Source organism: Oryctolagus cuniculus, chromosome 19 (assembly GCF_964237555.1).
Source record: "Oryctolagus cuniculus chromosome 19, mOryCun1.1, whole genome shotgun sequence".
NCBI classification, from domain to species: Eukaryota; Metazoa; Chordata; class Mammalia; order Lagomorpha; family Leporidae; genus Oryctolagus; species Oryctolagus cuniculus.
Genome location: NC_091450.1, coordinates 60,120,233 through 60,135,704, shown reverse-complemented (window position 1 = coordinate 60,135,704; position 15,472 = coordinate 60,120,233). Strand labels below are relative to the sequence as shown.

General features: G+C 37.9%; 1 long non-coding RNA gene across 2 annotated transcripts in view; it reads left to right on the top strand.

Annotated features, from left to right (window-relative positions):
- The window catches only part of LOC127490154 (uncharacterized), a 42,560-nt gene extending 27,789 nt beyond the window's left edge, over nt 1-14,771 (top strand). Inside the window, exons 3-4 of one of the 2 annotated variants that reach the window (XR_007917994.2) lie at nt 13,211-13,636; nt 14,417-14,771. This is a non-coding gene — a long non-coding RNA (uncharacterized lncRNA). Of the gene's footprint in view, nt 1-13,210; nt 14,394-14,416 lie in introns of those variants that run through there. The other variant, XR_011384602.1, reaches the window with a different exon arrangement.
- The last annotated feature ends 701 nt before the right edge of the window (nt 14,772-15,472 follow it).

The window sequence follows — 15,472 nt, the reverse complement described above, 5'->3', positions numbered from 1 at the left end:
TTTCTTAAATGACTTAACACTATTGAAAAATAATGATATGTAAATATGATATATCTACATATGTACACATATGTGCACACACAACTTTATTCACTTCTTTGAAGTCCCTTTTCAATGCCATGATGTTAAGCCAATGCTGTATAATAAACCACTCTACACATTGCTGGATCTTAATGGATACCGAGCTGTAATTCACTCACAATCTTGTGCATCAGATTTGGACTGGAATTACTTGGCCAGTTTTATTGCCAGCAGTACCTGCCTTCCTCATGAATCTGCATTTGGCTGATGGGTTGACTATGAGCTGACTGGGCCTCCACTAAAACAATGCATTTCTCTTGCATGTGTTTCCATCTTCTACCAGGATAGGCTGGAATCCCAATCTTCAGGTGGTTGTAGAAGCATTTCCAGGAGCTCTGAGAGGGAAAGCTGCAACATGGAAGGTTTCTCAAGTCTTTGCTTGGATCATATTTGCTAATTTAGTTTCATTGTCCAGAGAAAGTCATACAATCAAACTCAGTGTGGACAGGAGAAGGAGATTATGTCATTGCCAGACATTCTTAGAATAATCTAAGCATGGCCTTGGTGGAAAAAACAAACAGCAAAACACTTGAGTAATAATTATGTTTTCAAAGAACTGAACAGTTGATATTATGCAGATTATATTTATTCCACAAATATTTAGGTGCAGTTTTGCAAGATAATATGAAAAGGAGATGAATGTGGGTGGAATGTAAATTCCCAATTAAAAGTAAGTCCTCAGGGTTCCTCAGAAAGAATTCAATGGTTATGTAAAACACTGATTAGAATTCTGAGATTTGCCATTCAGAATTGTGTTTTGTTAGGTAAGTAACAATCTTTTCAAGACACAACATGGAGATTAAAATTGCATGCTCTTTCTTTTCCTTAGAATTCTATATTATAATGCATATGAAAGAGTTCTTAGCATAAAGTACAAAAACCTAACCATCAACCACAGGAGGAAAATCTTTGATATACATGTCAACTAATTATTTTATAATACAAATATACATTGAGCCAGGTGTTAGATGTAAAATATTGTTACATTAAGCTAGAAAAGTAACTTCCTGAACACACAGAAGAGGCAAAAACTGAACTAGTAACAACACTGTGGTCAGCATTGAATGTCACAAGAGAAGAATGACAGGATCATATACGAATATGTTCCTGGTTTCATCAAATGTAAATTTATTCTTATCCTTCTGCACCTGTACAGCATCTTAAGATTCTAAAGGCTTTATTTTTATTCTCTAGGCTGAATTTTACTGTGCTGAACTTATCAGAAGAAATATTGTAGATTTCAACCATCAATTTTTCTATTATTAGTGACCCAAAGACGTATTTCTCCAAAATGCCAGGGCTTTCATCCAGTAAAATATTTTCAATTTATTTTCTGAAGATTGGGCTCTTAAAGTTATAGACATAGATTTATATACAGAATTCTACCTTCTTAAATTGGGAAGCTGCCTGTCCTAGTCCATTGGGGTTGCCAGAGCAAAATCCCATAGACTGGATGGTTTACAGACAGCATGAACTAGTTGCTCACAGCTGAAGGCTGGGATCAAAGTTAAGACACCAGCAGAGTTCCTGTCTGATGAGGGCCTGCTTCTTCCTGGACAGCAAAGGTCTCACATGGGTGAGAGGTTTGGCTGAGCTCTCTGGGCCTGTTCTACAAGGCACCCAGCCCAATCACAAGCGCTCTGCCCACATGAACTAATCACTCTCAAAAGTCCTTATTTTTTCAAAAATAATTTTTTGAAAGGCAGAGAGAGAGAGAGGAGAGAGAGAAGTAGAGAGAGATAGGGTGATCTTCCATCTGCTTGTTCACTCTCCAAATGGTCACAACTGCCTCAGGCTGGTCCAGACTGAAGCGAGGGGTCCAGGACTCCATTTAGGTCTTCTGTGTGGGTGGGTGGCAGAGCCCAAGAACTTGGGCCATCTTCTGCTGCTTTCCCAGGCCCTTCAGTAGGGAGCTGAATTGGAAGTAGAGCAGCTGGGATTTGAACTGGAGCTCATATGGGATGACAGTGTTGCAGGCAGATGCTTAGCCCACTGCACCAGTGTGTGGGTCTCAGACCTCACTTTTAATGTGGTCACCTTCACAGACAGGATTCTAACATTTGGAGTTTGGAAGGTACAAATGTTCAAACTACAGTATAGCTATTCAATTACTTTAATTTTTCACTAATGCCATGCATGCTTATCATGTAATCCTCATCTTGGTCTTGAGTGATACTGTTTTGCAGGATTTCCACATATTAAATGCTCTAACTAAAGGGTGCAAGATCTCTCTCTCTCTTGCCTTCTCCATAACTCTGACTTTCAAATAAATTAACAAATCTTTAAAAAATCTAACTACATATATGCATTCTTTTCACTTGCATTCTTCAATGCACACTTTGAAATACTGTGATTTAGTACAGGAACTTACACATACTCACAAAGGAATATTGTATCAAACCTCATACTGATCAATGTTTTCCTTCACTTAAATAGGATCCTCTAAATCTAACAAATGCTTGTCTTGACTTTGCCAAAGCTTTTCAAGATGTAAGTACAAAGAAATTCTATCCTGCAAATGGGAAAAACAATAAGTGTTAACTCATCTAGCTCCATGGTAGGATTGTTTAAGAGAAATAATTTTCTCTTAAATGACAACTGACTTTAAAATCAAAACTAGTCTTTGACATGTTTTCATACGTAAATTTATTGTGATTACCTACGAAACATCCATTTCTATAACTGATGTCATTTTTAGGTACCTCTACCTTATTTATTGAATGTATTTCATAATAAGCCTTATGCATGTCATCCTGAAGGCTTGCAATCCTTGGGTCTCATTTTAGAAAAAACCTAAGATGTACAATTTGGGACATGCTCAAGCTGACTTGCCCCAAATGGTAGAGTTAAAAACATACCAGGGGACTCCAATTTAAGCCCATCAAGGTGGCATGTACCAATGCCATCTCACTAGTCCAAGTGATCAATTTCAGTTCACAATTGATCATAATTAAAGGATTAAGAGTCAAAGGGAGCACATAAACAAGTCTAGTACCTGCTAATACTAACCAATAGAATAAATAAAGGGGAGAGTGATCCAACATGGGAAGTGAGATACTCAGCAGACTCATAGAATGGCGGATGTCCTAAACAGCACTCTGGCCTCAGAATCAGCCCTAAAGGCATTCGGATCTGGCTGAAAAGCCCATGAGAGTATTTCAGGCATGGAAAGCCAAGACACTCTGGTTAAAAAAAAAAAAAAAAAACCTAAATGAAAGATCTCTGTGAGTGAGATCCCAGTGGAAAGAACAGGTCTTCAAAGAAGGAGGTACCTTTCTCTGAAGGGAGGAGAGAACCTTCACTTTGACTAGGACCTTGTCTAAACAAGATAAGAGTAGGAGAACTCAAGGGGCTTCCATAGCCTTGGAAACTCATGACTGGAGCATAGGGAGATTACTGATGCCATAAACAGGAGTGTCAATTTGTAAAGTCAACAACAGGAGTCACTGTGCACTTACTCCTCATGTAGGATCTCTGTCCTTAATGTGCTGTACATTGAGGCTTAATGCTATAACGAGTACTCAAACAATATATTTCACTTTGTGTTTCTATGGGAGTGCAAACTGTTGAAATCTTTACTTAATGTATACTAAACTGATCTTCTGTAAAAAAAAAATTATCAATTCCCAACTTGACTCTCACTGGGATTAAACATGACAATAGGTCTGATCTGATTTCATCATCATTTAAAAAAATCATCTATTATTTTTCACTTTATGTTTCTGTGTGGGAGCAAACTGTTGAAATCCTTACTTAATGTATACTAAGCTGATCTTCTGTATATTAAGATAATCGAAAATGAATCTTGATGTGAATGGAAGGGGAGAGGGAGTGGGAAAGGGGAGGGCTGTGGGTGGGAGGGACGGTATGGGGGGGAAGCCATTGTAATCCATAAATCGTAATTGGAAATTTATATTCATTAAATAAAAGTTAAAAAATATAGTGGTTGGGAAATTTCTCAAAGAAGGCAGACTCTTAAATGGTGTCTTCTTCCATAATCCACCTGGTCAACCAGGAAGAAAACAAGAGGCTCGTATTGAAAACCAGCTCCACTAAAAATGCTAACCTTAGAGCAAAGATGAGGTTCAAGTCTTTTAATTCTAAAGCTGTGTTGTGGAGCAGTTATCACTGCAGTCACTCTCCAGCTTCTAACTCAAAGCTTCCAGTTTATGACCTATCCTCCCACATCCCCAAGAGCCATGGCTAATAATCTTCAATTGGCAGGGCCACTTAGAATATTTTGAAGAGCCAGTCGGTCTAAAGATCCTCCTGTGCCAAGGTATTTTCAAGTCTGATGAGCTTATTCTGGCTTTTTTTCTTCATCCAGATAAGCTTGGAGAAGTCTCCTGACAGATATCTGGTATCTGACAGGGGGAAGAAAGAGAAAACAGCTGCATGGGAATTTAACAGGGAGTGGTAAAAAGGACATTTTTACAGAGTGAAGGCTGCCAAATGTAGAAGTAGTGGGAGATCCTGCCACTTCACAAAATCTTTTCCACAGTGCTAATCAAAGGTGCAATATTGTGGATTTTTAAAGCAGCTAAAATGAGTGGAATAAACATACTGAGAACTCAATACCTCTGCCAAGATAAATGGAAAATCCCCACCTTGTTGGATTATACTCAATTAGCAGTAATAAGAAGGATTATGTTTTGTTTGCTACTTGTAAATCATTCAGTGGCTCAATGCCAAGTATTTTCAACATAGCCATCCACTTTTTTTTGGATGAGTATAAAAAAGGAAATAATTTTGTACACCACATAAACAGTGGGTTTGTCTTTTGCACATTTTTAACAGAATTTTTCCCATTCTAGATTTATTTATGTAAATTACTATGAAAACACTTAGTTTAATCGATTTTGTTTCTGTGAGCCACCATATTGTCTGGTCAACTGTTCTGAGATGGCCTTTCTTACCAATGATTTTATAATAGTGCTTCTTTCTTTGGATCAGTATTTAACACTTACCTGGAGTAAAAGTCAGTTGCTTCTTTTGTGTAGGTTCCACATACACAAAAAGCTTATGGTAAGTAAAAAAATCATTTAAGAAATAGTAACATTAAAGACAGATCTGACTGGCGCCATGGCTCAATAGGCTAATCCTCCACCTAGCGGCGCCAGCACACTGGGTTCTAGTCCCGATCGGGGCACCAGATTCTGTCCTGGTTGCCCCTCTTCCAAGCCAGCTCTCTGCTGTGGCCTGGGAGGGCAGTGGAGGATGGCCCAAGTGCTTGGGCCCTGCACCCCATGGGAGACCAGGAGTAGCACCTGGCTCCTGCCTTCAGATCAGCACGGTACGCTGGCCATGGCGGCCATTGGAGGGTGAACCAACGGCAAAAGGAAGACCTTTCTCTCTGTCTCTCTCTCACTGTCCACTCTGCCTGTTAAAAAAAAAAAGACAGATCTATACAGTGACCAATATTTCAAACCTTCCATACACTGATTTTCAAAAATATTGCCTATATGAATTAGAAGACTGAGAAATAAGTAACTGGTTCATAACCATAATATTCAAAGTTGAAATGACAAAGACAAAAACTCTGAAAAATAAGGTCATATCCTAACTACTGCCCTTGAGAATGGTCTTTTTTCTTTAAAAGTGCTATTCTTTATCTGCATAGATAATAGAGAGGTAGATAGATAGATGATAGACACACAGCTATAAAGTTGAAGAAATATTTCTGAGCACACACACAGACCTACATATCTGTGTATATGTGTTCATATATATGTGTACATATACATAAAAATGAGTTTTAAACAATTGAAATTTGTTGTACTTTTTGCTATCATGAGCATTCATCAACTTAGTACAATGAAAGGACAACATCATCGAAGACAGCATTGTCTAAGAATTTTCCATACTTGGCTCCTGAATTTCTTCAATAAGCAGTTAAAACATTAATTTGCACTTAATCAACAAGTCAGCAGTTACATTCTGATGGCTATTGCGGATCACAGCCAAATGTCATGGTTTATGTGTGATGCTACGGAAGGAGATTTGGCTGTGAGAGGACACTTCCTGCACTTCTTTTCACACTAGCCTTGCATGCATTTTTTTATTTCATGAGAAAATTCTAGAAAGTTTGAAAAGCCAGTGAAAGTTTTGTGTTGACATCTTTAATTTCAACAAGAGTTGTTCTAAAAGGTAATGAACTCAGGCCAAAGAGAACTATTTCTGGAGTCTTTGTCTATAAAAGACTGTGCTATTTGATCTCCATATACCCATAACTTATGAAAAACTCAGAGATACATTCAATTTAAAGTAAATGTTATACTTTAAATCATTTTATCACTCCCAATTTTTATGCATAATATATACTTTTTAGTTTTTTGCTTTCTTCCAGTTATTGAAATTACTGACTATTTTGGGGAAAGGAATCAATGTGTACTCATACAATAGTAATGATAATCTTTGTGAATTCTTATAATGATTTTAGATATAAGGGAGTAGTCTCTAAATTAGTAAATGAATGATCAGTGAGAGCTCACATATATGCTGATAACAACCAGAACATATCAGTATTAATTCAATTAGACTTAGACATAATAAGTTGATAATGTCCTATGGTTCTTTACTCATAAATTTGGTGAGATTCACTGTTTTAACTGAATACATTTGATAGATATGCCTGAGATGATGGGGAAAGCAGAAGTTGTTAATTATAATAATGTATATTGATAGTGATGTTTCTAATTGTTTTTAAACACCATTGAGAGATTAGGCAAGATGATAAGAGAAAAAAAAGCTGTCATTCTAGTTGGTCTTGTTAGTTTGAAAAAGACAGAAATGTGAATTAATGCTATAACTAGTACTCAAACAGTACTTTCTACTTTGTGTTTCTGTGTGGGTGCAAACTGTTGAAACCTTAACTTAATACATACTAAATTGATCTTCTGCATATAAAGATAATTAAAAATGAGTCTTGATGTGAATGGAATGGGAGAGGGAGTGGGAGATGGGAGGGATGCGGGTGGGAGGGAAGTTATGAGTGGAAAAAGCCATTGTAATCCATAAGCTGTACTTTGGAAATTTATATTTATTATGTTAAAGTTAAAAAAAGAAAAAGAAATAAAGTAATTACTTTGAATACAAAAAATTCATATCTTCAGTTAATACCAGCTAGGAATTTTATAGCAAAGTAAAGGAAAAAAACAAGTAACTTAGTTTTGATATTTTCACTCAATTTGCTAAAGTCCGATATGATGTACTAAGTAAATGATATTTCACTTTGAATAACTCAAAGCAGTATGTATTTTTTCACCTTGTATGGAAATGTGGTTATTCAAAGTAGTGTGTTTCCATTGTAATTAAATGTTAATGAAATAAGTAATTTTCATTGAACTTCATCAGGTAAGAAGAAATTATTAGCATTTATTACGGCTGTGACATTTCAAAAAGATCAAGTTAAAAGGAATGAAACTTCTAACAACTTTGCTCATCACATGAATTATTACTTTGGTTCACTTTTGGAAAGAAGAATGAGATTTCATAAGATTAGTTTTAATAATATCAAGAGATTAACATTTCTTACATCAAATTTTATTTGTCACAACAAGAGTTATTTATTGTTCAACATGTTATTTATCCATGGCTCACAATAGCTGTTGAGTATTCAGTTTTCTTAAAAACATGTGGGGGGGAGGCATTTGGTGTAGAGATTAAGACTCTGCTTGGGACACCTGCAATCTCAAATTAGAGTGACTGGGTTCAAGTCCTACCTCCATTCCTGATTCCAGTTTCCTGGTTAATGCACATCCTGGGAGGCAGCAGGTGAAATCTCAAGTTGTTGAGTCTCTGCCACACATTTGGGATATACTGACTGAATTCTTTGTTCCTGGTTCGACCTGTCCCAGCCTTGGCAGTAGCTAGCATTTGGAGAATGATCCACTGGGTGGGAGATCCCTCTTTGTTGCCCTCTCCATATGTGTGTGTTTGCAATAAATAAAGATGCAAAAAAAAAAAAAGTGGGATAGTAAAACTTGTATGACTTCAACAAAGAGCCTGTTTTACAAGATTGATTTGTAAAGGGGAAAAACAAGTTTCAGACCTGAAAACTATAGAGACAGAAAAATGATTCATCTATCACCAGCTTTGTGCTAAAATCAATGATAAAGGCAAGAGGCAGCCCAATAAATAGGGTTTCAATTGTTAGTCATGCAATGTATTCTATCCCTATACCCCTTCCATCAAGCACCCCCAACCTCAACGCACAGCTGCAGATCTGCAGAGCAGAGTTCACTGGTGGCTTGGAACTAGCTGAGGGACCCCACTGGCAGGCAGACATATGTCTATCCTTGCAGGCAGGAGAAGTGGAGAAGCTTTCTTTTCTTTCTTTTTCATTCTTACCTTAAAGCATTCTTGGTTTGAATTCTTCACTTCAACTCCCCACTTTGCCGCTGAACTACTTGGTTAAGTCTGCAGGGCCTGTTGACATTGGGTTGTCTACATTAACTGCCAGAGCCACTTTAGTCACTGGAATATGATTAAATCTGAAAATTGTATTTGTACAATGATTCTTTCCATGTTTTCACATCTTTATGATGTGAATAAATATTTGTTAGACAGTGTCTACAGTGTTTCAAGTGCCCAGACAAAAATGGAAGCAGTTGGAACATGAAATCTAAAAATTCCAGATGTGTAGAGATATCTGGATATGTCACTGAAATTTTCAGATTTCATCCAGATTTTTGGTGTTATGGTTGTTTGTTTCTACAAAAGTCATACATTTATGGTACAATATAAATATGGATTATGACATTATATAGATTCAGCTTCCCATTAACCTAATTCACTGTGGCCACCTTAGGAAATTATGAGACTATAGATTCATATATAATTTGTTTTCTTCTCTAATGTAAAGCCTAGGAGACCAGATATTATACACATTAAATGCAAATGTGCAAAGTGCCTGGATTCCAATAACACCTCCACTTCCTATACAACTTCCTGCTAATGCTCACCCTGGGAGGCATCAGTTGATAGATGAATTACTTGGGTCCCTACCACCCAGGTGGGAGACCCAGGTGGAGTTCTTGGCTCTTGACTATGGTATGGCCCACTCCTGGCTCCTGTGGTTATGGGGAGTGAACCAAGAGATGGAAGATAATCTCTTTCATTCTCACTCTCTCATTCTGCCTTTCAAATGAATAAAAACAAATAATTTTTAAAAATTAAATGGTAAAATGTCATATGGTGAGAAAGAAAACCAATGGACATACTTTCTTTTAAATACAAAGTCGTATTCCTAAAATCCGTACCTTCTTCTTAGAATTTTCTCATGTGAAATTGCATATGACAGATGGATGCTGGTATTACAGAATTACTGTACCTCCTCTCCTAGAGAAGTACATAAGCATGGATTTCAATAACTCTATTCCTCCCGTTTTTTGTTTCCTGTCAAGATTATTTTGCATGAACGTTTCAGTCTTGGTGACAGTGATTATGATGATGACTTACATGTTGTTTTTTGTTTCCATCTGGAATGGTCAATGGAGAAAATATCCCTATGGAGAATCTTGAAAGCCTCATTATTCCAGTATCACAAATATGAAAATTGAGACAGAGAAAAGTGTGGTTTTCCCAAATTCACACAAAAACTCAGAAGTGAAGCCAAGAGTAGTACCCAGCTCATGTGCAACAGATCTAATGCAACCTGCACTGTCAAGCTCACATGGTGATTAGACTGAGTAGTGTAATTACCTAAAGTACAGGGCAGGAAAATAGTGCCCCACTTACCAACCCATTCACAGCAAGTAGAGGAATTACGTGAATGGGAGTCACCATATGGATGGTGCTCACGCATTGCACAATCCTGTACTTTACCTTCTTATCCTGAATGCTCTAAAAACAGGAGTTTGAGATAGAATTCAAATAAAAAAACCAAACCCCAATTCTGGAGCCAGATAAAGACATAGGTGTTTAAATCCTGCTGTTAGATTAAATCCTGGGGTTAGAGTTTCCATCTGTGTCATGTTCATGTAAACTTTACCTCAATTGTCTCATTTATAACATAGAAATAATGTTCACAACATGAGGGGAAAGTGTATTAGAAATAAAGCACAGGTAGCACATATGCTGTAACATGATGCATGCAGTGATCCTTATGAGTGGTAAGCAGTAATAATATGTCAGTTCTCATCAAATATTTTTAAATCTTTATTTGAAAGGCAGAGAATTACAGAGAGGCAGAGGCAGAGAGAGAGAGAAAGAGGGAGAGAGAGAGAAAAATGGAGAGAGAGAGAGAGAGAGAGAGAGAGAGAGAGAGAGAGGTCTTCCATCCACTATTTCACTCCCCAAATGGCAGCAATGGCCAGAGCTGAGCCAATCTGAAGCCAGGAGTCTGGATCTTCTTCTGGGTTCCCACATGGGTGCAGGGCCCAACAACTTGGGCCATCTTCCACTGCTTTCTCAGGCCATAGCAGAGAGCTGAATTGTAAGTGGAGTGACCAGGACTTGAACTGGCACCCATGTGGGATATTGGCACTTCAGGTGGCAGCTTTACATGCTATGCCATAGTGCTGACCCCTCACCACTGAACTTTAAATCAAATTTTTACTATATTGTATTATTTTTATCAAATGGACTAGTGTATAGATAGGTAATAAATGAGACATGATGTTAATTGAACCCAGCAGTGAAAGCAGTGACAATCCCTAGTTAAGAATCATCTCAATTTCAGTATTTAATTGTGTAAATGTCTAAGGAATTTATACTTTTATGAATCACGTGATTTGAAGGTTACAGACATAAATATGTCTTTGGAAATTTGAGTTATTTCTCAGCACATTCCCATTGTCACTGTGTATTCACAGAAATTGAGATTATTTCAAATATGAAAATGCAGAACATTCAAAATATATTTGGTGTAAAGAATGAAATATATTTGGTGGTGAAACAGACCTGTCCCTATCAGATACAAAGATCTGGTATAAAATTACAGCAAGAATGAAAATATTATGTTCTCACAGGTAAAAACTGACCCAGGGACAGAACAGAGTAAAGCAGAAAGCTGTGCATAGGAGGGGCCTTGAAAAGCTCATGGATGGGGCCAGTGCTGTTGTGCAGGGCATTGAGCCTCTGTTTGTAACACCAGCATGCCATGTGGAGCACCAGTCTGAGTTCTGGCTGCTCTGCTTCAGATTCAACTCCCTTCTAATGCACCTGGGAGAGCAGCAGACAATGCCCTGAGTACTTACTCCCTGCCATCCACATGGGAGACCCAGACGTGGTTGTGGGCTCATCTGACTGTTTGGGGGAGTGAACCAACAGATGGAAGATTTTTCTCTTTCTCTGTTTCTCTCTCTGTCTCCATTAGCATAACTTTCAAATAAATAAAATAAATCTTGAAAAAAACCCTCAGAAACCTCTTGGAACACAAGAAGTTATCATTTAATTCCATTTTCTGTGAGCTTTTTGAAGCCACTTTCTACATGGAAGCTTTATTGATGATGGAATTGAAACAGTGATCACTGAGAAAATGGTGACTTTCGTAAAAAGCTACCTAGAACAACTTGTTCTTTTTAAATATTTATTTATTTATTTGAAAGAGTTACACAGAGAGAGGGGAAGCAGAGAGAGAGAGAGAGAGAGAGAGAGAGAGAGAGAGCTCTTCCATCCACTGGTTCACTTCCCAGTTGGCTGCAATGGCTGGAGCTGCACTGATTCGAATCCAGGAGCCAGGAGCCAGGAGCTTCTTCCCAATCTTCTCCATGGGTACAGGGGCCCAAAGACTTGGGCCATCTTCTGCTTTTGCAGGCCACAGCAGAGAGCTGGATCAGAAGTGGAGCAGCCAGGTCTCGAACTGGCACCATATGGGATGCTGGTACTTCAGGCCAGGGCGTTAACCCACTGCACCACAGCACTGGCCCCAAGAATAACTTGTTATTCACACAGAATAAATGGAAGCATTTGCTTTCCTCTGTATACTAAAATCAATACTTCCTGGTTTGACAGGTTCAATTTGAAATGCAAACCTTAAACTCTTTGAAAATGTAGAATACATTTGTGGCCTCAGCAGAGAGTATCCTTCAATAGCTCTAACCATTAAAGAAACAGTGTGTAAATATAAATACATTAAGAGCTTCTGATCATCAACAAATACTCCAAGAAAAGGGGAGGGCACAAACTGAGAGAAGATAGTAGCTTCCATACAACTGAAGGTATTAAATTAGGACTCAGGCATTTTAAAGTCCATAAAGAGCAAGATTAATTTTAAAAAGAATTCATACCAGATACAGGGAGGTATTTCATAGAAGCACTACAGTGGGCCATTATTTTTTTAAAAAAGAACGTTAATTTATCTATGAGAAATGAGAGAGAGAGGCCTTCCATACACTGACTCACTCCCCAAATGGCAGCACTTTCCAGGTGCAGCAACAGGGAGTGAATTGGACACAGAGCAGCCAGGACTCCTGGTGCTACAACATGGGACATGGACACCAACTCTGGATCCTAAACTCTTCAAAGATACTTGACTCCATTAGAAAACAGGAAAGGCAAAATAAAAGCACAGTAAGATAACATTTATTGTCATTGTGTTGTAAAAAAAAAGTTGAACCTGGTAAATCCAAATGCAGGCAAAGATTTGGGTGAACTTGAAAGTTTATGCCCTGGAATGAATAAGAAAACTAAACTGATACAACCTTGGGAAACATTTTTTTTTCACATTAGTGTGTTAAGATGAACATTTACATAACATTCAACCTATTGAAGCTCCTGGCTATGTATCCACATAGGTTCTATCACAGGTTTATCATGCAAGAGCAGAACCAAATACCTTGGAGACATCCTGAATGATAAGCCCTTTCTTGTCTACTTCTCTTTATTATTGTGATTTTTAATTTTTAAATCCACAAAGCAAAAACTGGGAGGTAATACTACAATGAATTCCCTTTGTTGTTAAATATGAAAGGTAATCATTTGTGTGCATCTTCTGAATGCTTATAAATTATTATCACAAACATGCAACCTGATTAAACTCAGGGTGGGATTATTTTTATATTTACCCTCTTCCATGGTGTCTTCGTGTAAACCTTTGAGAATCTGGTTCTCCTAGGCAGACCAAAAGGAGAAAGCACTTGAATTTAATGTTCTGTTTTGCTTCGTGTGTTTCCTTTCTTTGTCCAAGGTGAAAGTGTGGTTCCAGAACAGGTGGATGAAGAGGAAGAGGGTAAAATTGGGCCAGCTGGGCACTGCTGCCTGAGAAAAGGAACTGGTGAACGTGAAGAAAGGAACCCTGCTCCCTTCAGAGCTGTCAGGGATTGGTGCGGCCACGCTCCAGCAAACAGGGGACTCTCTGGACAATGAAGACAGCCACAACAGCTACCACAGCTCCGAGCATGCACACTTATGATCCACACAGACAGGACCAGATCCATCCTCAGGAAAGAAGCACCGTGATGGCAAGCCTTACCCAACAGAGTTTACACAGAGAGATGGCCATGGCCATGATTTTTAATATTATCAAATTCAGGCATCATGGGTCTGTTTTGCATGATTTATAGAGGAAGGAAGTGCCACTTATCAAAGATGTTTCCATGATGAAAATCAGAAGGTGAATTTGCTTTGAATAGTCCAGAGATGTTTGGTTGTGTGTATGACAGTGAGCAGGTATGTTTGCCTTTGCTTGCACTGAAAAATTAAACAGGTACTAAGAACAAATTATGACACATTTCTACACGAGATGCCTCCAGAGTGAAAACGTTGAAGATGAACTTACTTTACCCTCTCAGATGTACGAGTTCATGTTTATGACAGTGGGCAGGTATTTGCTTTTGCTTGTACTGAGAAATTGCTATCAAGAATAAAACATAAAACCTTTTATCCTGAACAGCCAAAGTGCCTGAGATCATTCAAGTAGATTTTAAAAAGGATGTAGTTTAACTCTGTATATATTATTCTTAAGTCATTTTCCTGTCTTCACTAATTTTAGCAATTCATTCATATTAGCTGATGAAAATAGGCACTGATAATGCCAGCCAGGCCAGCTTCCTGCCTTTTTATGCATGTGTCATTCTGAGACAATCCGTATGCACTTACTTGTGTACAAGTAGAGAAAAATACAGTAGTCTAATACGACATATTCTTGTACCACAGACAAAACAAATGTTATGTTGCATTTACTATCACTGCTGCTAATACGTTATTATACAACTTACCTAGCTCCTCCTTGATTTATCCTATCTTGTAGCTTGAAAAAAAAATAGGATCATAGGAAAATCAGTTACCTTGTGGAAGGAGCTTTGTTGTGGCAGACACTGTGATTTTATTTCTATAAAATTAAAGCTGTTATGAATATGACTTAATTAACAAGAAAATGTTTCTTCCTTCTTAGAAATGGTGTCAGACAAGGAGCAAAGACAAATGGGCTCCCCAAGGGGATAGACAAAACAATTCTGAATGTCTTCAAATTAAATTCAGTAAAAACACATTATTTTTTAATATGTGATGTATTCTTGCAGAACAACCATCTTTGTATTTTGTGAAAAATGTTTAATAAATGATCCTTTATAAATAATTTTGGTCTCCCCATTGTAATTTCTTTAATTTCTATAGATTTTAATATTCATATCTAAGAGTGCCCCAGACTCATCTGCTCTGTACTAATTCAGATCAAGATCATTAATGAGTCACAGGTTTTCATTTGTAGATTTATTATGGCAAGAAAAAAATCAATCCTTGGGTGATCAAAGAGAATCTAAACATCATCATACAGTAAACCATTTTCTTAATTTGAAGAATATGGCAAATGAATGTTTTTGTGTGTTTTACAAAGCAAAGATAAAAGGGAACAGGTAACACTAACTGCCACAACTAATAAGTAAAGTAGTCATATATTTTAAAATTTATGTTTAACATATGTGAATCAATCCAATAGTTGTTTTAAAGTCACATCAACCAGAGTCCTTGATGTTACCATGAGCTAGCCAATCAGAATCTTCATTGGAATGGACACCACAGGTATCAGAAGTCAACGACTATAGGCCGGCGCTGTTGCTCAATAGGCTAATCCTCCACCTGCAGTGCCAGCACACAGGGTTCTAGTCCCAGTCAGGGTGCCAGCTCTGTCCTGGTTGCTCCTCTTCCTGTTCAGCTCTCTGCTATGGCCCAGGAAGGCAGTGGAGGATGGTCCAAGTGCTTGGGCCCTGCACCCACCCAGGAGACCAGGAGAAGCACCTGGATCCCGGCTACTGTGGGGGTGAACCAATGGAAAAAGGAAGACCTTTCTCTCTGTCTCTCTCTCTCTCACTGTCCACTCTGCCTGTTAAAAAAAAAAGTCAAGGATTGTATTAACTTAATACATTTCATGTCATGCATGGTTGCACATGCATTGGATGCCTAAGACCTACTTACAGCAATATCATGTTATTTTTTAACTGTTCCACATTTA